The 26,460-nt window shown below is 40.7% G+C and overlaps 1 non-coding gene across 1 annotated transcript; it reads right to left on the reverse strand.

The window, feature by feature from the left end:
* Window positions 1-11,563: 11,563 nt before the first annotated feature.
* LOC132634496 (small nucleolar RNA R71) lies at window positions 11,564-11,669 on the reverse strand. Its single transcript, XR_009580215.1, has one exon. It is a non-coding gene; the product is annotated as a small nucleolar RNA R71 (small nucleolar RNA).
* Window positions 11,670-26,460: the final 14,791 nt, after the last annotated feature.

Genomic DNA, 26,460 nt, shown 5'->3' on the forward strand with positions numbered 1-26,460 from the left:
TGTTGAATTATGTAGAAAGAAAGAATATTGACGTTAGAGTGATTTTGTTATGACTTGTGATGTTGTGACATTGTGGGTTGTTGTTGTTGTATATGGAGCCGAGCTAAGTCTCGGGGTGTTATATATACAGGGGAAATGCTGCCTAAATTTCGGTAGACAAAAATGAGGTTAAGTGAATTCTTAAGCCTTGAAATCCCTAATTGGCAACTTTGACCATTTGCAGATTCTGAGCGAAACGGGACTTGAGTTTTGGGCGAGCGTAAGACGCATATAAGGTATGTAAGGCTACCCATTCCTTCTTTTGGCATGTCTTAGGTATACTAGGTCGATATTGGAGCCCCGAGGGCAATTCTATTCCTAGAAATCCGAATTGGGAATTTAGTATTATTCATTCAATTGAATTGAATTATAAAACTCATATTATATTGAAAAGTGATCTAATGTCCGAAACTTTTGTAAACGTAATCAAGTTGCCTGGAGACTTCCATGTATGATTCCATAGACCCCAAATGTCTGTGATTCATGTCCGCCACCTCGACTTGACCCGCGGTGGGCCCGCTAGCATCGAGACTTCTTTGTTTGCTCTATTATGCCCATTGTTGTCTAATGTCGGCAAAACACTTTTGGTTATGAATTTGGTTATCATAAAATAATGTTTGACTGCCACGATATTCTAAACTATATTTTGAACCATAAATACTATGTTGGAAATACTTTTGTGAAACGAACCCCGTATTGACTAGTTATTCGAACTATTTGATTAATGAGTTAGCATATGATATTATCAAGTTTAAAAAGGTGTTTTGTCTTATAAGTTGCATTGTTTGCTCACGACTCCGCTCGTGCCCTTATTATGACTTCGTTCACCGGTTCCCGGGCCGGTTATGATTCGTGCGCGATATGATAAATTCGGCCGTATGCTGTGTTACGGTTCCCGAGACCTCGCCATAGGGCCGGGTTCCGTTTGGAGTTATGCTGTGATATGGCTGGTGATATGTTATGCTGATATGTGTGCTCGGGGATGTACGGAGATTTGAACCTTCTGGTGTTATGCTATGTGTGGCACCAGCGTCGGAGTGGTGACCACGTTCCTGAGCTTTGCATGGTTTTGTTTGCATTATGTATATATGGTTTTGATACAGATTTTGATATATTGTTCGGTATTTCCCCTTTGTATCCTGTTTGTTTTCAGTCGTGGCTCATATTTCTGTACTCTATGCTTTACATACTCAGCACATCTTTCGTACTGACCCCCTTTCTTCGGGGGCTGCGTTTCATGCCCGCAGGTACAGACACAGGTGATCCATCGCTGTAGGCTCCACTTTCTGCTATTTCGGAGTACTCCCTTTTGATCCGGAGTCCACTTTTGGTACATACATCTTTTGTTATGTATATATTTCTGTATATCTGACTATTTGGGTACGGCGGGGCCCTGTCCCGTCATATGATTATGTCGGTCTGTTTAGAGGTCTGTGGACATGTTGTGGGTTGGGTCTTTCTGTACGGATGTGTGTATATGATGTGTTTGGGCGATCCCATTCGCCGCGGCGGCCGGTCCGCATATGTTTACATGTTGCCTTGTTGGCCAGTGTGGCCTTTGTTGGTATTTTCTGTGCGCAGGGTTATTTTGGATAGTCTGTAAAACAAAGGAAACTCTGCCGAAATTTTCTGAAAATTATCTAAATTTAGAATATAGCCTTGGCGGCTTCTGCTATATACTTGAATGCATTTGATAGATGGGTTTGGGTGCTCAGATCGGGCACTAGTCACGGCCTACGGGGTTAGGTCGTGACACATATGTCATGGAAAGGTTAAAGCATTGTTATGTTGAAGGCTTGTTATGTTGTACTTTAGCCTGGTTATTGTTGTGTCATCTGATCATGTACTTGTTGGAAAGATTGAAACTCTAAAAAGGATTGGACCAAGTCTGTTCATCACATTGTCTTCTCTTGAATATATTGTTTGTTTGAAAGTTGAAGTTGTCATGTGCTGGACCTGGCCAGATCATGCCTGTGCTCTAATGGTATTTTGATTCTAAAAAGTGAAAATGTATTGTGTGCTCTTTGTGGAATCCTATTTGTTTCACTTGGCAACCTATTTGGCCTGATTCCTGTTGTCCCACCTAAGTCTTACTTACTTGACAAAACTTGGCATTTTGGGGTCACAATAATGTATATTGAAACAAAGGTTTTAAAAGGTCATCCTGGGGGGAAGGGCTTTAACTTGACCAAGGTACTTCACTTAGCTCTGCTTCTTGTTTGGTTGTCACGACCCAACCTAGGGCCATGATGAGTGACCGAGCTTAACCTGCCCGATAACCCAACTTATGTTACCTGTACTCAAATATGGCATTCAATAGCGTCTATTTAACTAAGTTTGAAAGCTGTAAATAGAATACCAAAGTCCATCTGTAACTCAAAACATCCCAAAACATACTTATATATATGTAACATATCACAATGCAAGCCAACGAGGCTGCTGATACTTCTGTACAACAAAACAATGGCAGGCAAGGCCAAACAGTATCCATGACACCCACGCTGTCCGTAGACTACTAGAAGAGTATGACCGTGCATAAGTGACGGGACAGGGCCCCGTCGTACCCATAATGTATACAAACAAAATTATACCAAAACAGGAACAGTCTTCGAAGCAAGTGGGGTTATCTGACTCTCAATGCTGACTCCTCCTAGGTGGCTGGATCGTTTAACCGCGTGTCTGTACCTGCGGGCATGAAACGCAGCCCCCCGGAGAAAGGGGGTCAGTACGAGATATGTACTGAGTATATAAAGCATGAAATACAATAAACAAACTCATGACTGAATAAAATATTACAGGAGGCAAATATGATAATCAAGATACCAATGCACCTGTATCTTACGAGATGAGAATCATGCATGTTTATATCATATACCATACCCGGCCCATTATGGGACTCGATGAATAAAGTTATCATATACCATACTCGGCGCCATAATCACATAATAATCATCATATATATATATATATATATACCGTACCCGGCTCTCTACTGAGGGACTCGGTGAACAATGCAGTGAAACTGTGCACGAAAACATACCCGGCCCGGGACTCGGTGAAAGATATATTAACAGCATGCACGAGCAGAGTAGTGAGCAACTATATGCAAACTAAGTCATGTCCGAGGCTCAATAGAAATAATTAAAATGAACTATCATTTGAAAATCAAAGACAATAGTCATGTCAAGTACCCTTCGAATGTCATTATGGATTATATCAAATAGAACTTCAGGAATCATAGACACGTATCAAGACATAATGAAGTAGGTTCTGGGAATCAAGAACATTAGCCATCCTAGTGTCTCTAAGAACAGGAGCTTCTTTGGAGTTATATGCTCGTCGTCTGTTTGTTTCATAAAGATCATGCCAAAAAGAAGGAAGGGATAGCCTTAACATACCTTATTTATGCCTCAAGCTAATCCTCGAGTCCCTTCCCGAGCTTAGTCAACTAAAATACCATCAACAATATAGGGATTAAGACTAGGCCAACAATATTATTCTAACTAATCATTTATTCTGTCGCCTAATGGGATTTGGACAGCATCTCCCCTATAATCCTACCAACCCAACAATTCCAAATTAAGCTAATAACCAACAACAACAACAAATCTAACAATTTACAACAATAATATAACTAAACTCATCTTACAATTCTATCCAAAACAGCCCCTAAATCACAACGCCTTAATATTCGGTATACGATAATTATAACTATGTTCCTAACACTTTAATCCGTTAAATCTCCACGTAATCATCTCAATAACAAAGATGAGAAAATAATACATACCTTAGCAGCAGCTCAACCACGAAAATATCATCCCCCAAGCTCAATATTTAGCTTGAAACGACGACGACAACTCGTATTACACTTTATCCTTCACGAGCATCGGGATTCGGGGCCTCGAACTTGATCGAACCCTTGCTTTATCTCTCTAACTCTCCTCACTCTCTCTCTCTCTAAAATATTCCAGATCTTTTGGCATGCAATGAGGAAGATAATGGGTGAAAATGTTCCTTAAATAGCCAAGGAAGTGGGCCTAACCCGACTTGGAGTCGGGTTGGGCCGAGCCCACTGCCAGTTTGACCTTTCCTCCTTAAACCGTCCATAACCTTTTATCCCTATGTCGCATGAAGGTCCACGACCTATGGTTGGAAAGGTATTTCAATTAGCTACAACTTTCATTTTTTGTGTTTTCCCAAATTCTCAATGTATAATGGTGTGTTGGCCTCGTAAAGCTAGATCACCCGAAAACGTATCCTTAAATCATCCTTTTGGAGTGCTTATGCTCATATTTGGCTTAAGTTTCCCCCTTAAGACTTGCTAAACTTCCTATGTACTATTCAAATAACTTGTCATATGCCCTTTATAAAATCCCGACATGTGGGCCCCACCTTAACTTACGGTTACGAGGGTTGTTTGTCAAGTAACATATTAACCAACTTACACCATATGGCCTCCACTGTCGTCTATATGTTATTCTTATACATATATAACTGAATTTTCATCCCTAATCCTTGTATATCTTTACTCTCCCCTGAGCCCATACTAAGTCGTCTGTAGTCTCGGTAACATGAAATTTTTCCAGGGTGTAACATTGGTTGTCCTGGTTGTGGAAAATATGGGAATTTCTTAGAATAACCCTGAGTAGAACATGTAAGGGTGTGTGATTATGATGTGCTTGAGTCTAAAAGGTTTTCTAAGGTTTCTACAATAAACTAGGTTCAGGGCAATTCTAAAATGGTCCATGTCTGATAAAAAGAAGAGGCAAATCACCCAGTCTAACAGGTTGATTAGGAGGTGATTGACATGTTTGTTCTCACCTAGAAAATGAAATATGTCTTCTGATAAAAATGGCACAAAAGAAGGATTCAAAGGTTGGTAGTTTGGCAAGAAGTGTGTACAGGTGTGTGTGGCCCATAGGTCATGTCTGTGTGCAGGAAAACCTTTTTATTTTATTGAGAACTTTTCGTATAGTTACAATAATAAGTAAGGATAAAGGATAAAAGAAGGAAGGATGATGGGATCTTTGGTTACAAGTCTTGCTTAACTTGTCCTTGTGTGGTTTTTGTTTTTTTTTTATACTGTTGTGTTTCCCTTTGATGTTGAGAGATGAGTTCCTTTAGAAAGAGTGGTAGTGAGGCTAAAATGATGGTGTTGAAGTCTGCTGAGTGTTCCTTTGTATGGTTTGATCCTGATGGAAAAGAAAAATGTGTCCTTTTTCCTTTAAACTACAGTGTGGTTAAAAAAAACAAAGACTCTTCTATGATCTTGGTTTTAGTTTGAAGTTTCTAGGGAAAACTAGTTTGTTATCACTTTCTATATGTCCTTGATGTGTCTGTTTCTAGTACTCATAGGGAAATTTGATAATAAAAGGTCTTTAAAATCTAGATATGGTCTTTCTAAATCAACTACTTTGCTGTTGCCTGCTATGTGTCTATGAGGTACTTGTTCCCAGTAAATCATTTTTACTTGATAACTAAGGTTTACTTTATAATCTGGACATAGTCTTATGAATTAACCAGCCTGTTATTGTGTGCTACATGTTTATAAGGGGGTCTTTTCTTAGTGTTCATAGTTGAATTTAGTAACAAAGACTTTTAAAATCTGGACCTTAGTCCCATGGGTCCATTTTTGAAACTGTGTGATAGAGTTAAATTGTCCTAGATCTTCCATGGCCCTTAGTGGTGTCACTAGGGTAAGAGGGGGAGTGCATAAAGGAGAGGAAAGAGGTCTTAGGAGAGTGAAGGTGAGCTTGGGCATGAACTGGAGGTAATGACCAGTGGAACCCGGGATCCCTTTGCTGAAAGGGAGATTTAGGAGGAGGTGATAACCCCCCCCCCCCCCCTTCTCCTGCTTCCCCTTTCCTTACCCTGAGATCACATCCTTTTCTTTTAGAACTCTTTTTCATGGCCTTGGGACACACAAAGGCACAAGGTGATTTTGGAATAGTCTAACTGTGTCTAAGAGGGAGGGAAACACACACCTAGAACCAAATAAGCTACTGTCAATACTAGTCAAGTCTAAGGTGTGGTTCCCACCGTGCCTTCAAAAAATCCCTCTTATCTGAAAGGTTTGTAGGTTTTCTTGAGCCTTACTTGTTTAAAATTAGTTGTGTGTAAAGGGAAAATGGGGCTGATGGTTGTGTCATAAATTCATCTATGAGCAGACTGAGGGTCAAGTGTGTTATGTACCATTTACTTTGCTGTTGGCCATATGCCTCTGTCTACTTTTTTTTTCTAACTTGTTTCATCTATGACTGATGTTTGAGACCTGCCACCTTGTTTATTGGTTTAGGCTTGTTCCTTATGTGATGTTTTGTCTCTTTGTTTGCCAATACTGTGGTCATGCTATAATTTCATTTCTTGTCTTTCTCTTCCTCCCCTTCTGTGCTTTGGGAAAAGGCCTCGGAATAGTTTAAACTATGTTGAAGGAATGCTTTTAGGAACCAAGACTGTTGTAAAGCTATCTGGTTGAAGTGTACATTTGACTTGTCCATTAAGACTTCCCTCCTTTTAAAAGGTTTTCTTTAAGCTCAGTTATCTATTAATCAAGGGTCCTGCTTTATGTACCAGTTTGTGGTGTATTCGAGTTAATAAAGAGGAATAAGTTTTAAAGGATGCCAGTTCTGAATGTGTTTTTTCTAAAAGTTTTAAACATGGTCATGAGCCTTGGCTATCTGTGAGGTCCTCCCAGGTCTTTTTTTCTGAGAATATTGTGCTTGTTTTGGACTTGGTTGTGAGCAATCTTGAGCTTAGCTGAGATAGGGTGAATTCCATCACTTGAATTGGGATAACCAGGCCTTGTTTCCTCTAGGAAGTGACTAGAACCTTAATAAATGGATAGGTTAGACTGCCTGAACATGGGCATTCGAAACTTTTCTAGAAGTCCATTGGCTAAGTGATTGTCTAAAAAAGGGGCAAGCTTGTATTTGGCCATAAACCCTCTTGTGTTTGGTTTGGTATTTCTGAATATGTTCCAGCTTATTCCTTCTGTTACCGTGATTGTCTTAGCAAGTCCATGGTTTGATTGACCATTATCTGTGTTTCCTCTAAAATAGTTATGTGCATTACCTTCAGTCATGAAACTGAGTTCTCCCCTCATTATTTTATATTTGCTGGTTATCTAGTCTCACTTAGGGGCGGTTGTTTGCTATGTTTGATGTAAATGTCTCCCATTAGAGTATGGCAATTGGTTGTTGTTTGTTTGTGAGTTTACTTGAAATCTATTGTCATTCCCGAGTTCTATTCTCTCTTTTCCTCTTGCTTGGGATGCCCTAGTTGAGGATAAACTATGGTAGTTCGGGATCGTCCAGGCCTTCTTAGTGTTAGCCATGCCTGGGGTTCTTAGAAGCCCCTTAGAACTTGTGCGACATCAAGAATATAAGGCAAGAACTCAGTCCCCATGCCATTGCAAAATCTCCAATCAAGGCAAATCCATTCAAGGAGAAATGGGGTAAGTATAGATTAATAGGAGTACTTTTCTATTGCCTATAAATGATGTGCTCAAGAAAATTCATATTTCTATTGCTTCAAGGTGTAAATGCTGTGATGATCCTAATCAGGAGGAAACCTTACAGCACTTGTTCTTAACTGGTTCCTTTTTCAGATCCATATGGCAATATTATAAAAAAGCAGCAGGAATTATCGAGCCTTTTATGCATATTCATCAAACAATAGTGAAGTGGTGGGAATATGCATGTCATGCTAAGTTGAAGATTATTATGCAAGCTATACCAGCTCGGCTTGAGAGTGAGAGAATAGGGCGCAGATTTACTTTGTTTTCTATATCTGTGGTGTGTTGGCAACTCTGGAAGAGGAGAAATGCCATTATGCATGGAGGAAGAATGAGCAGAACTATGGTGATCCATAGTATAAATCTGATTCTGCATAATCTCATCAAGCCCTTGTATCCTTCGTTGCAGCAAGTACCTTACTCATGGCCTCAAATGGTGCAACTCTTGGAAAGATATAGGCCAAAAATTCTTTGCAAGGAGGTCATGTGGATGCATCCATCAATGAGATGGTTTAAGTGCAACACTGATCGGGCCTCTAGGGGAAATCCAGAGATGAGTTCTGGTGCCTTTTGCATATGGAATGACAGAGGAGATCTAATGTATGCTACAGCTAGAACCCTGATGATACTACCAATATTGGTGCAGAGGCCATTGCAATAGGAGATGGAATTGAATATTGTGTGACACATCAGTTCTTGCATGTGATTATGGAAACTTATTCCTTGGCTTTGCTAAACATCATAAGGCAGATATGGAGTATCCCTTGGAATATCAAAATGGAGATAAGGAGAATACATTATTGGAGCAATAAGGGGCAAGTGCAGTTTGCTCATATCCTGAGGGAAGGCACTTGCAGACTGTTTAGTTTTAATAAAAATCTCCATTAGCATAATGCTAGTTGCTTTGCTATAAAAAACAATATGAGTACTTTTCTTTTTTTTATACTATGTAACTTTGTATAGTTTTACTATTTTAGTGATAAATTTAGTGTTTATAAACTAACTGGGTCCCTTCCCCCCCCCCCCCCCCCCCTCTTCTCCTCACCGCATGGCCACTCGGGTCCAGCCAAAGCCCACCTATTGGACCAAAGTCCCAATAGGAAATTAATTCAAAAATTGAGTCCGCAAAGACAAAGGAAATAGCAAGGCGCGCAGAAGGCCCAGCCATGGGTGAAAATGGCTAAACTAGGGGCTTGGTACGCCCCTAGTCTAATTTTACTTTCATTATCATTTTACATTATTTGTTTGAGGCTTTGATGGACTTGTAATTTGTATCCAAGCTCATAATATAGTGGAAAGTATTATGGTTAGAACTAGCCGTCTTAGGACAACAGTGCTTATACTATTTAGACGACTTTAGGTCCCTAATGAATTTCCAAAACCACGAGCAAGTTCACCGTTTTAAAGCTAAGTGTAAAAAATGAGATTTCACAAACTCTTTTTTAATATAACTCATGTTTTAGACTCCAAACGGTCACAAATGATTATTGGTAACAAATGCAGTTTCCAAAGTTTAACAAAATTACAAACTCTTCTTCAAGCAAACCTTTTTTTTAAAACTTACACAAAAGAGTTTCCTTTTTACAACTGCTTGATATAAACTTTGGGCCTCAGCCTAAGGATAATCTCTAAAAAAAGGCAAGTATACATCATTCACAGGTTTCAGAAAAAAAGATGGACCAAATTCCCTATTTAAGCCCTTTTTAAAACTAACAAGGGCTAGATTTGGCAAAAGAAATGTATATACAACTCTCTTTTCTCTAAAAAAAAAAATTATAACTGAACCAAAGTCTTCCTATGGATTGCAGTTTTGGGCCAATAAAAGGCCATAAAATATGAGTATATACAGACAAGGTATACTCCTTTGAACATACAAAAATGCTCTTTTATAACATAAAAACCAATTGTAGTACAAAGTTCCGGATAAGACTGAACGTACCAAAACGGAGTGATACAAGCCAAAGTATGAGTATAACATGAAAAATCAAGAATCTCACCTTTCTCTTCATTTGTGAAAAAATATAAAATATACTTGATGTGGCGTGATTTTACGCCATAATCGATGCTTTTTGGCTATAAGTTTACTTGTTTTTAAGCAAGCCTATGTGATTTTACGTGGTTTTTAGTGTTTTTTTTCAGGTAACGGAACAGATTTGGCATAATGACAGTTGAAAGGCAAAATCAAGTCATAAATGCAGTTTACGGTCCGTATTCTACAATACGGACCGTATTCCATGGGAGTATTAAAGGATCTCAGAAACAAAAAGTCAAGCTGAGAAGATGGTGATTTACGAGCTGAGTTTACGGACCGTATTTCAGTTTACGGTCCGTATTCCATCACGTATTTAATCATTCAAGCTTCTGGCAGAAAGTCTGAGGTTGGCAAGGTGAATGACGATCATGCAGTTTACGGACCGTAAACCACTTTACGGTCCGTATTTCAAAAGAAGGAAATAGTTTACCATTGAAGGACGACTGGGTCGTAAATAGACTTTACGGTCCGTAAACCGGTTTACGGACCGTATTTTGTAATGACGGGACCAAAGTGCAAATCGGTAACTTTTGTATTTCCAAAACTTATAAATAGTCATTGTAGGGTTTTAATAGTTATCAGTTATTATATTTTTGTCTCTTGACTTAGAACATTAAATTCTCTCTAGTTTTTGAAGACTCAAACATCAATTCAAGTATTATCAATTCCTCTTTTCTTCCAAAGTAAGCAATTATGAATTCTTTAAATTCTTATTTCTTGTTCTTTGTCATGAGTAGCTAAATTCCCTTACTAGGGTTGTGAACCCAATGATGGGTGTTTTGTGATTGGGTTTTGTGATTGATATACACATAATGGATTATTAGTGTTTATTTATTCTTCATTATTCATTCATAATTAATGGTTGCAAACATTGATTAAAGCCATAAACCTCAATTTATTTGGGAAAATAATTAGGGTTGGTAAGAATAACTAACAAGAACTCAAAGCTTTAAACTTTGTTTAATAAATTCACTTAGGAATAAGACGAATTTACTTGGCATGATTAATTGTTCTTCATGGAGACTTTCTTATATTTGGGAAAATCATAGAAAGACATAATCTTTATTTATTGGGAAATAGTAGAGATTCACATAGAGATTAAGTGCATTCATATAATGATCCATTAGAAGTATATTAAGATCAATACCCATGATCATATACCCTATCTAACGGGGACACAACCTTAGTTTCTTTTACCATAAATTTCCACCAAAGAAATAGTTTGGCAATTAGTCATAGAAAAACCAACTTTTACACAAATTATCGGATTAAGACATTAGACCTAGAACTTAGCATCTACGACTTTAGTAACCTTTTCACACCATATTCCCTGTGGGATTCGACCCCAACCTTGTTGGGTTACTATATTTGACAACGTCTGCGTTATACCATTAATAGGTGTAATTTGAGCGTATCAAATTTTAGCGCCGCTGCCGGGGAATACGGTTTTGAAATTACTAAATTGTGTTTGCTTTGATTAAAGTCTTTTGCTTATTCCATCACACCTTGTTTGCTACTCTGTGTATACCAGGTGAACATGAATCAAAATCAGCAGAATCAGCGTGCTGGTAATCAGGTAAATCGGTTGAACAATCAAGCGAATGAATCCGATGATGAGAATATTTCTGCTGAACTGGTTCAAGAGGAGGACTATGCATCTGCTATTATTCAACCTCGAGTTGGAGCGGCTACTGTGAAAATTGACTCATCTCTTTACCAGCTGTTGAAACTTGAGGGGTACTTTCGGAACTCCACCGAGAATGACCCTCAACGTCATTTGCAGAATTTTGTGGATGTGTGTGCTAATCACATCCAGAAAAATATTCCACAAGATGATATTCGGTTGAGGTTATTCAAGTATTCCTTAGCTGGAGAGGCAAGAACATGGTTCGAAAAGCTGCCCCGAAACTCGATTACTTCATGGGCAGAGATGGTAGCTATTTTTCTTACAAAGTGGTACCCCCCTAGCAAGAAGGCTGAGATTCGCGACAAGATATATGAATTCAAGCAGCGACCGGGGGAAAAACTATATGAAGCCTGGGAGAGGTTCAAAGAGTATTTGCAGAAGAGCCTGAATCATGGTTTTCCGGAAAATATATTGATGGAGAAGTTCTACCGAGGGTTAGATCCAGTGACACAGTTAGTAGCTAACAACGCAGTTGATGGGTGTTTTATGAACAAGACCTTTCGACAAGTGACCACCATACTCAACAAGCTGACAATTCATAATCAGGCTTGACACTCAAACAATGCTGATGTGGTACCGTATGGTAGTGCTATGCTCCAGAATATAGTGAAGGAGAATCAGGATACCCAGCAAACATTGGCAGAACTTGCAACAAATATTTCCTTGCTGACGAAGAAGTTCGATGAATCTCAAATCAAAAAAGTAAATGTTTGTGAGGATGATGTAGTTTTGCCAAAAGGGATGTACCATGCTCAAGATGGTCCGTTCCTTGATGGGCCACCTATGCAGGTTGAAGATGCCAATTATGTTAATAACTCTCAAGGGGGTTATCAAAGATAAAATTACCAAGGTGGCTATCAAAATCAGAACCAATGGAGACCTCATGTTATATCCCGTATTTTTGAACGTCAGATTATTTGCTGAGGTGGGACCCACACATCGAGATTTTTTTTGGGACATCTAAAACAAATTCATATGAATCACATATGAGAAGTAAAACACGACTCAAGAAGGACCCTTGGGCCAAATCAAAGTGGAAGTCCTCCAAACGAATATTTTTAAGAAAACGTTTTCGGGTGATCTGACTTCAAGCGGAAAAAACGGTATTATAAGTTTGGAATTTGGAAGAGTACCAAGATATAGAGGTTGTAGATAATTGAATTAGCTTTCCAACCATAGGTCGTGGGTCCCCAGGTGACGTCGGTACAAGGAGATATGGACGTTTTAAGGTCGAAAGGTTAGTGGGCTAGGCCCAACTCGGGACCAACCGGGTTGGCCCAAACAAATCAAAAAAATAATAATAAGGCCCAATTTTGTGAGGGATGGCCGGCCAACATGGCCCAAGCCCATGATTTTATTAATTATCCATGTGATAATTAATATAAAGGATCAATTAATGAGTCATATCTCATTAGAAACTTCAAGAACACTTGAGAAAAAGGAAAGAAGGAGAAATCTCCAAGGCCATTTCGGCCAAGTGCAAAAATTGACAACAATTTCTTCAAAAAAAAATTTCTACCAATTAAAGGATTCCTAGCAAGGTGAAGTGGTCTTTGGAGCAAGAAAAATTCATATTCTAGCAAGTTGCAAGACTTAGCTAAGTGAAAGATCAGGGAAGAAGGTAAGAACTTATTCTTTACATGTTATGGATATTTTTGCATGTTGTAGTGTGAAAAAGTGAGTGAAATTCATGAATAGCAAGAATATAGTTGTGTGGCGGTGAGTTGTATATCACATGTATAGCCGTGTATATTTGGTGAATCATGAATGCATGGTGAGCATGTTTTATTTAGTATGTTGGTTGTTGTGTTGTGGATTTTATATTGCAAACAAAAGCCTAATGAGCTTAGTGAAGTATTAGTAGTTGGAGGCTTGTCTTGGAAGATTATGTAAATTGAATATTATGTTCTTACATGTATGGAAGATAATGATATTAGTATGGTGTTGTTGGAATATATATATTATGAGGTTGTTATTGTTTTCATTGGAGTTGGAAGGTTTTGAAAGAAGTAGTAAGTTGATTAAGTTGTTATAACGTATCTTGGATTGAATATGGAAATTGTTAGTGTGGTTGAGTTATGTTATAGTTTGGTCGGGTTTGAATTCCCGGGTTGTTGTTGATTGAAAACTTGCTAGGTAAATGTTGAGGATGGTGTATTTACAGAGCAAATGCTGCCGAAATTTCGGTAGCCAAGTGTTTCCTTAAGATTCTAACTCTAAGTACCCTAATGAAAGTTTGGGTAAATGTGACCAAATCGCAGATTTTGGCGGATTTGCAGCTTGAATTCGGAATAGCAAAAGAAGCGGAAAGAGGTATGTAAGGCTTCACCCTTCTTTCTATGGCATGTCTTAGTTGAAATAAGTTGGGTACGAGCCTCGGGGACAACTCGGTTCCCCGGAATCCGCACCTAAAGTTTTCCACTTTTTGTTCAATAGAATTGAACTAGAAAGTGTGCCAATTGTTGGAAAAACCTCCTACACCCTTAGAACTTGTATAAATGGGACCCGATTACCCTAAGACCCTCACAAGTAACGCTATGACACGTAACATACGTAAATCGTATATGCTACCTCATCCGGCCCGAGGTGGGCCAGCTACTCTCGGATTTTTCCTTACAGTCTTGCTTGACTTACTTGAAGTGAATCCAAAGGGAACCTTTGATCCCGATTTCGTTACCAAATGATAAATACTATGACTCCTCTAACGAGGGCACTTCCATGACGATAATGATAACAATGATGTTAGATAAGAGAATATGCCTATGATACGTACTACCGGAACAACTCTATGACTAATATGACTAAGCTAAGTATCTTATGTAAACATGAAAATGATAAACTAATTTTTGAATATTATTTATATTTCCTAGCTATGACTTTATTTTCTAAAAGATTTCAAAGTCTATGAACTGTCATCTATGATGCTCCGATTTCATTCTACGTTTACTTTAATATTATTCCCCGTTGATAGTCTCACCTTAAAATACTCGTTCCTTCAAGGTGAGAAAGAGCGATCACGAGTGTTCTATAATATAATTGGAGGTCACCGACCTTACGTCACTCCGATGACTACATGATTCTTCTTTGGGCTTTCCTGCGTGCCTATGAGACATATGTATATAGGATACGTAAATGCATATAAGACATGTAAATGTATGTAAGATATGTGTATATATTTTTAAAATATGCACATGACGAAAGAGCTAGAGCGGTATAGACGCTGATACATGCACATGACACACGTATATGTATATGATAAAAGAGCTAGAGCGCTATAGACGTTGATATATGTACATGATATATGCATATGTATACGGGGGAAATGGAGGTAAGGGCAGAGCGTTATGAACGCATATCCACCTGATCAGTTGGCATTACATGATATGATATCGTCCCGGACGCGGGATGCCCAGACGCGGGATGTGTATATTTATGGTTAAATGGATCGGCTGCCGACGCCTCGGCAATATGAGATGTCCTATTTTATATGTATATGTATATGAACAAGGAAAGATTCTTAAAGGAAAGCTAAGTACGCATAGCACCTGCCAAGGATATATATATATACAGGTTATGTTTTTACCTCAGGACATGTGCTATTATCCTCTTATGTCGTTATTTCCGTTTTATACTTTCTGTATGCTACTATTCATGCCTTACATACTCGGTACACTATTCATACTGACGTTCCTTCTTGTGGACGCTGCGTTTCATGCCGCGCAGGTCAGCAGACAGGCGGATTTGATCCTTAGAAGCCTTACCAGCAGTGTTGACAGCGCTCCAGTTGTTCCGGAGCCCTACTTTCGTGGTACTATTTTGTGTATGTATTTTCGGGCACGACAGTACTCGACCCTTTCTATGTATAAGTGTACTATGTCTAGAGGCTCGTAGACAGATATGTACAGTCAGTCAGGTACAGTTAGATATATGGTGTTCTAGCATGTTAATGTTGTTGTAGAAAGTGATAATTAAGTTGACTAGTCTATGCTCATAATGATGCTGCTAATGTTCAAAAACAAAAATATGGCACAGTTCATACGGCCTGCTAAGAGGAAAAAGTAAAAGGATAAGCAAGGGGTGCTCGGTACAAGTATCGGGTACTCGTCACGGCCCCTAGGCGGGTCGTGACAGAAGTGGTATCAGAGCAGTTCGGTCCTAGGAGTTTGTCTACGAGCCGTGTCCAGTAGAGTCTTGTTTATGGGTGTGTTGCGCGCCACACTTATAAACAGGAGGCTACAGGGCATTTAGGAAATATGAACTTCCTTGTATTCTAAGATCGTGCGATAGAGCTATGCTACCAGGCTTCTACATTCCTTTCCTAATCCTATGCTATGGTTTCAGTACTGTCGATGAAGAGATCAGCTTCAGATGATGGGGGCACCAGTAAGGCCCCTAGAGTATCTCCAGAGCCGAGTAGGGGGAGCCTCGGCTATTCGATTGAGTCAGACCCGTCAGAGGACCCAGCCACAACTCCTCCGGATTTCCTGACTCCCAGAGCGGAGGATCCCGCGGAGGACAGCTATGATACGGATCCGTCAGAGGACCCAGCGACAATTCCTCCAGAGATTCTGACCCCTAGAGCAGGGGACTCCACAGACAGTGGCTATGATACAGATCCCTCAGAGGATTCGACGATGACTCCCCCGGAGCTTCTTACCTCCAGGGAGGAGGATAGTTATGGCACAGACCCGTCAGAGCACTCTTCTGGGATGACGGATGAGGAGGCTTCCGGGGGTACGCCAGTTACTCCCGTGATGGAGGACCGTGCCAGTCCGGCCACCTCGGAGAGTGCTACGGATTTCTCCTGTCCCTTGTTTCGGCCATCAGAGAACCAGGAATCACCGCTATTCTCTTCGGATTCTGACGTGAGAAATGACGAGGGTCGGGCGAGCGATGAGCAGACAGACGAGAATGAAGAATATACTTCACATGGTAGTTCCCCGGGCCAGGCTCGAGATTGATCGACTACAAGTATATGAGATTTTCTTTAAAACTTTCTATGTATACGTAACCTCTGCAGGAATACTAATTAATAACGGCAGGTAGAAATTCAAAAAGGGGTCAAAGATTTAACGGTTATAAGTAATGGCGACTGAGATGTCCCCGCCACCAGTGTGAATTTAGAAACCCCGGTAAAAGATAGTTATATGTATGGATAGGAGTAAATAGCGAAGATTTAAGCAGAGGCAATATGGTAGTTGTATGGTTAGGAAAGTGAAGATAAGAGCGGGACCCGCCGTGAGGACGTTTGGGGAGCTGTTGGAACCCCGACTTACTTTAAATAATGTGACAAAGGTCGTATGGGGCAGTCGGTAAAATTACACCAGCGTTCACGCATTAAAATGCACCAGAGTTTCAAGGTTAAGCGTGCTAGGGTGAGAGCAATCTCAGGATGGGTGACCCCCTGGGAAATATGCTGAAATTTTCACAAATGTGGGAACAAGAGACGAATGTGAAGCTAGGTAGTCCAATGTAAATTAGAGTGTGTGGAGTGGTTACAAACCCTATAAAAGTCATGTAGGCTGAGACGGACAAGACTAACGGAAGAGGAGAAAGCATGACAGAAAGGGGACTTATTAACGTAGGGCCAACGTTCAGAGCTTACTCAATGGACTTACGACATAAAAGCGACCTAAGCGACATGCGAGATGTCTACGAAGGAGACCTCCCCGAAGTATTATGATACACTATGAGGCCAGTTTAACATTCGAGGACGAATGTTCTAAAGGGGGGGAGAATGTTATATCCCGTATTTTTTAACGTCAAATTATTTGCTGAGGTGGGACCCACACATCGAGATTTTTTTTGGGACATCTAAAACAAATTCATATGAATCACATATGAGAAGTTAAACACAACTCAAGAAGGACCCTTGGGCCAAATCAAAGTGGAAGTCCTCCAAACGAATATTTTTAAGAAAACGTTTTCGGGTGATCTGACTTCAAGCGGCAAAAACGGTATTATAAGTTTGGAATTTGGAAGAGTACCAAGATATAGAAGTTGTAGATAATTGAATTAGCTTTCCAACCATAGGTCGTGGGTCCCCAGGTGACGTCGGTACAAGGGGATATGGACGTTTTAAGGTCGAAAGGTCAGTGGGCTAGGCCCAACTCGGGACCAACCGAGTTGGCCCAAAAAAATCAAAAAAATAATAATAAGGCCCAAATTTGTGAGGGATGGCCGGCCAACATGGCCCAAGCCCATGATTTTATTAATTATCCATGTGATAATTAATATAAAGGATCAATTAATGAGTCATATCTCATTAGATACTTCAAGAACACTTGAGAAAAAGGAAAGAAGGAGAAATCTCCAAGGCCATTTCGGCCAAGTGCAAAAATTGACAAAAATTTCTTCAAAAATTATTTTCTACCAATTAAAGGATTCCTAGCAAGGTGGAGTGGTCTTTGGAGCAAGAAAAATTCATATTCTAGCAAGTTGCAAGACTTAGCTAAGTGAAAGATCAGGGAAGAAGGTAAGAACGTATTCTTTACATGTTATGGATATTTTTGCATGTTGTAGTGTGCAAAAGTGAGTGAAATTCATGAATAGCAAGAATATAGTTGTGTGGCAGTGAGTTGTATATCACATGTATAGCCGTGTATATTTGGTGAATCATGAATGCATGGTGAGCAAGTTTTATTTAGTATGTTGGTTGTTGTGTTGTGGATTTTATATTGCAAACAAAAGCCTAATGAGCTTAGTGAAGTATTAGTAGTTGGAGGCTTGTCTTGGAAGATTATGTAAATTGAATATTATGTTCTTACATGTATGGAAGATAATGATATTAGTATGGTGTTGTTGGAATATATATATATTATGAGGTTGTTATTGTTTTCATTGGAGTTGGAAGGTTTTGAAAGAAGTAGTAAGTTGATTAAGTTGTTATAATGTATCTTGGATTGAATATGGAAATTGTTAGTGTGGTTGAGTTATGTTAATAGTTTGGCCGGGTTTGAATTCCCGGGTTGTTGTTGATTGAAAACTTGCTAGGTAAATGTTGAGGATGGTGTATTTACAGAGGAAATGCTGCCGAAATTTCGGTAGCCAAGTGTTTCCTTAAGATTCTAACTCTAAGTACCCTAATGAAAGTTTGGGTAAATGTGACCAAATCGCAGATTTTGGCGGATTTGCAGCTTGAATTCGGAATAGCAAAAGAAGCGGAAAGAGGTATGTAAGGCTTCACCCTTCTTTCTATGGCATGTCTTAGTTGAAATAAGTTGGGTACGAGCCTCGGGGACAACTCGGTTCCCCGGAATCCGCACCTAAAGTTTTCCACTTTTTGTTCAATAGAATTGAACTAGAAAGTGTGCCAATTGTTGGAAAAACCTCCTACACCCTTAGAACTTGTATAAATGGGACCCGATTACCCTAAGACCCTCACAAGTAACGCTATGACACGTAACATACGTAAATCGTATATGCTACCTCATCCGGCCCGAGGTGGGCCCGCTACTCTCGGATTTTTCCTTACAGTCTTGCTTGACTTACTTGAAGTGAATCCAAAGGGAACCTTTGATCCCGATTTCGTTACCAAATGATAAATACTATGACTCCTCTAACGAGGGCACTTCCATGACGATAATGATAACAATGATGTTAGATAAGAGAATATGCCTATGATACGTACTACCGGAACGACTCTATGACTAATATGACTAAGCTAAGTATCTTATGTAAACATGAAAATGATAAACTAATTTTTGAATATTATTTATATTTCCTAGCTATGACTTTATTTTCTAAAAGATTTCAAAGTCTATGAACTGTCATCTATGATGCTCCGATTTCATTCTACGTTTACTTTAATATTATTCCCCGTTGATAGTCTCACCTTAAAATACTCGTTCCTTCAAGGTGAGAAAGAGCGATCACGAGTGTTCTATAATATAATTGGAGGTCACCGACCTTACGTCACTCCGATGACTACATGATTCTTCTTTGGGCTTTCCTGCGTGCCTATGAGACATATGTATATAGGATACGTAAATGCATATAAGACATGTAAATGTATGTAAGATATGTGTATATATTTTTAAAATATGCACATGACGAAAGAGCTAGAGCGCTATAGACGCTGATACATGCACATGACACACGTATATGTATATGATAAAAGAGCTAGAGCGCTATAGACGTTGATATATGTACATGATATATGCATATGTATACGGGGGAAATGGAGGTAAGGGCAGAGCGTTATGAACGCATATCCACCTGATCCGTTGGCATTACATGATATGATATCGTCCCGGACGCGGGATGCCCGGACGCGGGATGTGTATATTTATGGTTAAATGGATCGGCTGCCGATGCCTCGGCAATATGAGATGTCCTATTTTATATGTATACGTATATGAACAAGGAAAGATTCTTAAAGGAAAGCTAAGTACGCATAGCACCTGCCAAGGATATATATATATACAGGTTATGTTTTTACCTCAGGACATGTGCTATTATCCTCTTATGTCGTTATTTCCGTTTTATACTTTCCGTATGCTACTATTCATGCCTTACATACTCGGTACACTATTCGTACTGACGTCCCTTCTTGTGGACGCTGCGTTTCATGCTGCGCAGGTCAGCAGACAGGCGGATTTGATCCTTAGAAGCCTTACCAGCAGTGTTGACAGCGCTCCAGTTGTTCCGGAGCCCCACTTTCGTGGTACTAATTTGTGTATGTATTTTCGGGCACGACAGTACTCGACCCTTTCTATGTATAAGTGTACTATGTCTAGAGGCTCGTAGACAGATATGTACAGTCAGGCAGGTACAGTTAGATATATGGTGTTCTAGCATGTTAATGTTGTTGTAGAAAGTGATAATGAACTTGACTAGTCTATGCTCATAATGATGCTGCTAATGTTCAAAAACAAAAATATGGCACAGTTCATACGGCCTGCTAAGAGGAAAAAGTAAAAGGATAGGCAAGGGGTGCTCGGTACAAGTATCGGGTACTCGTCACGGCCCCTAGGCGGGTCGTGACACCTCAGCAAGGTCAAGGTGCTTACAACAACTCTGGGAACTACAACAATAATTATGGTGGTGTGAACCAAGGGAGCTACAACAACAGCAGCAATTTTGGGAACAAGAGTTCCAATCCTTATATACCACCGAAAGGGCAGTCATCGGAGCAGGGTAGTTCGAAAGTTGAAGCAATGCTTGAGAAGATTCTGGCAAATCAATCGAATTCTGAAAGGACTTTATCTGGGTTGACAGAAACAATGGGTTCTCATATAGCGGCTATTCAGAAGCTTGAGTTGCAGATGAGGGATATTTCTAGAGAGTAGCACCCTCCTAAAAGGGGAGGACTTCCAAGTGACACCATCCCAAATCCGAAGAATGGGGGAGGCGGTTTAAACAATGTGTTTGCCATTACTACTAGAAGTGGTAAAACAATACAGGGGGCTGCTGAGAAGGTGATTGATCTTGAGCCGATAGATGAAGAGAATGAGGTGCAGTCTGAAGCACCCATTATTGCTGATGAGATTCCTACTGACAAGAAGGTTGCTGATATTCCAGAGATGGTCAGTGAAGCTGATAACACGAGCAATCAAGCTGTAAAAGGGGCTCTCCGCCCTTTGACACAGCTATTCAAATCCAAACCTCCCTTTCCTCAGAGGTTGGTAAAGAAGAAGGAAGATGCTAAGTTTGAGAAGTTTTATGATCAGCTGAAGCAGTTATCTCTAAATTATCCCTTTTTGGAAGCTGTCAAGGAGATGCCCGGTTTTGCAAAATATTTGAATGATTTACTGACTAAGAAGAAGACGGTTCAACATGAAATCGTGAGTTTGACTCACACTGTGAGTTCCATCATTTCAACTACAACTGTGCAGAAAAAGGGAGATCCTGGGGCGTTCACCATTCCTTGTTCTATTGGGTACCACGATTTTGCTCGTGCTTTGTGTGATAATGGGGCGAGTATAAATTTGATGCCCCTTGCTATATATAAACAATCGGGTTTAGGGATGCCAAGGCCGACTACAATAAGGTTGCAGATGGCTGATAGGTCTATCAAAAGACCTGTTGGGGTGGTTGATGATGTAATTGTGCGGGTTGGTAAATTTTTGTTGCCCGCTGATTTTGTGATTCTTGACTGTGCTGTTGATCGGGACATTCCTATCATTCTGGGGAGACCTTTCCTTGCTACAGGGAGGGCTTTGATGGATTCGGAGAAAAATGAAATCAAGTTCCGAGTCAACAATGAAGAAGTGACTTTTCAGGCTAGCAAAGGGATGAAGTTACCAAGTTCTTATGAGAGTATTTCGGTAATTGATTAGTTTGTTGTTGTTGATGAAGCAGTGGAGTTCAAGATGGAAGAAGAGAGTTTGGGTGAGGCTTTAGCTGGTATTCTGATGAATTTCGATGCTGAAGACATGGAAGGTTATGAGGAGACAATTAATTCACTTGTTGGGTTGGGCTCATATACATACCACCCAAAGAAGCTGAATCTTGATCTGGAAAATAGAAAAAATCCTCCAGCAAAGCCTTCGATCATTGAACCACCTAAGTTGGAGCTTAATCAGCTCCCATCACACCTGAGATATGAGTTCCTTAGTCCGGACAATACATTACCGGTGATTGTTTCAGCCTTATTGACTGAGGAGCAGATTTTATAGCTTTTGGAGGTGTTGAGGGAGTATAGGTGTGCTATTAGTTGGACCATAGCAGACATCCGAGGCATTCCATCTGGGATCTGTGAGCATAAAATTCAGTTGGAGGAGGGTAGCAAACCGAGTGTAGAGCATCAGAGGCGACTGAACGAAAATATGCAAGAGGTCGTCAAGAAATAAATCATCAAATGGCTGGATGCAGGCGTGGTTTACCCAATTGCTGATAGTAAATGGGTGTGCCCGGTCCAATGTGTTCCTAAGAAGGGCAGCATCACTGTTGTGCCGAATGCAAAGAATGAGTTGATCCCTACCAGAACTGTCACCGGATGAAGAGTTTGCATGGATTATCGCAAGCTCAATACAGCCACTTGCAAGGACCATTTCCCTATGCCCTTCATTAATCAGATTCTTGACAGGTTAGCAGGGCGTTCCTACTATTGTTTCCTTGATGGTTATTCGGGCTACAATCAGATCAACATCGATTTGGAGGATCAGGAGAAGACAACCTTTACTTGCCCTTATGGGACATTTGCGTTCAGCTGGATGCCGTTTGGTTTGTGTAATGCACCGGCCACTTTTCAGAGGTGCATGATGTCAATCTTCTCTGACATGGTAGAGGATTTCTTGGAGGTGTTCATGGATGACTTTTCTGTGGTGGGAGACTCGTTTGAAGATTGTCTTGGCCATCTGGGTCAAGTGCTAAAAAGGTGTGAGGAGACCAATCTGGTGCTAAACTGGGAGAAGTGCCATTTTATGGTGAAAGAAGGAATCGTCCTCGGTCACAAAATCTCTGAAAAGGGAATCGAGGTCGATCAAGAAAAAGTTGATGTGATTTCAAAACTTCCTCCACCTATCTCAGTCAAAGGTGTCCGAAGTTTCTTGGGACATGCTGGGTTCTACAGGCGTTTCATCAAAGATTTCTTCAATGTTGCCAATCCATTATGCAAGCTTCTTGAAAAAAAGGCTAAATTTGTGTTTGATGAGAAGTGCCAGAAGGCGTTTGAGGAATTAAAAGAGCGTCTCACTACTGCTCCTATTATTATTGCTCCTGACTGGTCCCTACCTTTTGAACTGATGTATGATGCTAGTGTTTTTGCAATAGGTGTTGTTCTTGGGTAGAGGCACAATAAAATTATGCACCCGATCTATTATGCTAGCAGAACACTGAATGCTGCACAGATGAATTACATAGTGACGGAGCAAGAGCTGCTTGCCATTGTGTTTGCCTTCGAGAAATTTCGAGCCTACTTGTTAGGGTCCAAAGTTGTGGTTTTTACTGATCATGCAGCCTTGAGATACCTCATGGAAAAGAAGGAAACAAAACCGCGACTGATCAGATGGGTGCTATTGCTGCAAGAGTTTGATTTTGAGGTGAAGGACCGGAAGGGCACTGAAAACCAGGTGGATGACCATCTCTCTCGGCTTGAAGAAGCTGGGAGACCTTCTGATGAGCTTAATATCGATGATGCTTTTCCAGATGAATGGGTGTTGGCTGTGTCGATGGAGGTAGCACTGTGGTATGCTGATATTGCCAATTATTTGGTAACAGGTATAGTTCCCGATGATATCAAGACTTACCAAAAGAAGAAATTCTTGCGGGATGCTCAGCAATACTATTGGGACGAGCCTTATTTGTCCCAAACATGCGCTGATAACATCATTCGGCATTGTGTTCCGGAAAGTGAAGTGATGGCAATTCTAAAGGCATGTCATGACTCTCCTGTTGGGGGTCATCATTGCGGAAACCGGACTGCAGCCAAGGTACTTGAGTGCGGCTATTACTGGTCGACTATTTTTCATGATGCTAATCCTTTGGTGCGGTCCTGTGATCAATGTCAAATGCAAGGGAATATCGGCAGAAGGCAAGAGATGCCTATGAATTTTGTTATGGAGGTGGAAGTGTTCGATGTATGGGGGATTGACTTTATGGGACCTTTTTTGAGTTCTGGTGGCATGAAATACATCTTGGTAGCTGTAGACTATGTGTCAAAATGGGTAGAAGCGGTGGCTTTACCCAATAATGAGGCCAAGAGTGTTATGGGGTTCCTCAAGAAGAACATATTTACTCGTTTTGGTACTCCGAGGGCGATAATCAGTGATGGTGGATCCCATTTTTGCAATAAAGCGTTCGCGGGACTGATGGAGAAATATGGTGTAAAACATAGGGTGGCAACGCCTTATCACCCTCAGACAAGTGGACAGGTTGAAGTGTCCAATAGGGAGATTAAAAGTATTCTAGCAAAGACAGTGAATGCCAATAGAACTGATTGGGCCCGCAAGCTCGATGATGCTCTATGGGCATACCGGACTGCTTTCAAGACTCCAATTGGGACTTCACCCTTCAAGCTTGTATTCGGGAAAGCTTGTCACTTGCCGGTTGAACTTGAACACAAAGCTATGCGGGCGCCGAAGAAACTGAATATGGATTGGGAGGAAGCAACCAAGCTGCGGTTGTTTCAATTAAATGAGATGGATGAATTTCGGTACCAGGCATATGAGAGTGCGACCCTTTATAAAGAAAGGATGAAGCAATACCATGACAAGAAGATTCTGAAGCGAGAGTTCTACAAGGGTGACTCTGTATTATTGTTTAACTCTCGGCTGAAGTTGCTACCGGGTAAGCTTAAATCCAGGTGGTCTGGTCCGTTTGAGGTGATAGGTGCTTCCCCCCATGGAGTGGTTGAATTAAAGTCCGGAGATAGTACTCGGACATTTAAGGTGAATGGGCAGAGATTGAAGCACTATCACGGCATGATTTCGAAGGATAGTATTGTTGATCGCTACAGGTTGAAACACCTCGGAACGAACAATGATCTGGTGTACCAAGACCAGGAGTGATTGGTCACCACCGCCGTGCCGCGACGTTAAATCAAGCGCTTCTTGGGAGGCAACCCGAGTGTAATGTTTATTTTTCTTTTGATTTTTTTATGACATATAGGGTAATGGTTGTTTTGGTGCAGGAACAGATCACAGAAAAATTCTACTGAAAAGCAGGTAAGTTCAGTTGTAAGACACTGTTTAGCAACATTGCAACATACGCCTGAAGTTTACGGACCGTATTTCACTATACGGCCCGTAAACCAGGGCATATTTAACATTGTTACCAAACAGTGAGCACTGTAAGTAACATGCTAGTTTACGACCATGGAGGACGGACCGTATTTCACAATACGGTCCGTAAACCTGATCGTAAACTAACATGCAACATTGCAGTGTTCTGCCCTCATCAACTACTCTAAATCCGGGTTGTAAACTATTTTACGGACCGTATTTAGAGATATAAAAAAAACAAATTAAAGCAGCGGTTTAAATATAACCCACACGATTTAAATCAAGGGCAGAAGAACCAAACACCCCATCGACTTCCCTCCATTACTTCTCCTTTCACCTTCACGTCTCCCTCCAAAACTCCCCTCATCCCAAATGGGTTGGAGGGCATTCCATACTTTAAATTTCAATATTTGAAGTTTTGGTCTGCCTACCAATAACTTGAGTCTTGTGGGAATTATGCAAAATTTGTAGAAAATGGGTGAAGTCTGAGTAACCTAATCCCCGAACACAAATGTGAAACCGAGATGTGAAATGAAATTTTGAAATCAGAATATGTATGTCTGTGGTGCGAAATACGACTGCACTTTATGGACCGTATTTCAATTTACGGCCCGTATTTAAGCATGTAAGTGGACAGAATGTTATCCAAAAGGAATCCCAATTTACGATCTAACTTTACGGTCCGTATTTTAGTTTACGGTCCGTATTTAAGATTACAGGATGGGACAGAATGTTATCCACTACAAATGCTCAGTTTACGATCGTACTTTATGGACCGTAAACCAGTTTACGGTCCGTCTTTTGTGTTTACGACCTAAGACAAAACAAATATTTTGTGCATAGTCAAACTATCTTATCTTTGGTTGGATTTTCCATGGTAACTAATATGTGGTGTCTTTTGCAGGAATGGGTCAGAAAAGGAAAGCAACGAAAGCGGGGGCCCAAAGCACGGGCAAGAAAAAGAAAGCACGCTCGGATTCAAGATTGATAGATGAACCTTCCACTTCGGAAGGGGAACAATCAGGATCCGAGTACGCCGAGGTGATACCACCACCAAAAGTTAGGGGGGGCCCCACCCAAGACACAGCGGCAACCACATCACAGCCCTCACCTATGACCCCGTCCAAGTCTACGTCAGAAGCCTCCCAGTCTGAAGAGGGGGATTCCGACGCGAAAAAATCAAGCAGGGGGGATACCACCCGAACTCCACCAGAGAGTGACTCAGCAGGGTTGAGTGAAGGCAGTGATCTGGTTGATGGGACGCCGCCTAAAGGTCGTAAGCTGGTCGTAAGGACCAAACGGCTGGAGGAAGAGAAGCTGCGGTTCTCGGTAAAGGGGTCAAAGGAGTTGTATGACCAATGGATGGCCGGGACTGAGACTGGTGGACAGCCGTCGCAGAAAATATTCGAAGAACGGCGGCTGATTTTCGATGGTATTTCAGCTCACCCACAGCTGGATGATACCATCGAAGGGTACAAGTTAGATGCGTTCATTCATGAGCCGGGAGAATATGCTCCGCATATTG

The sequence above is a fragment of the Lycium barbarum genome, chromosome 3 (genome assembly GCF_019175385.1).
Source record: "Lycium barbarum isolate Lr01 chromosome 3, ASM1917538v2, whole genome shotgun sequence".
NCBI lineage: Eukaryota > Viridiplantae > Streptophyta > Magnoliopsida > Solanales > Solanaceae > Lycium > Lycium barbarum.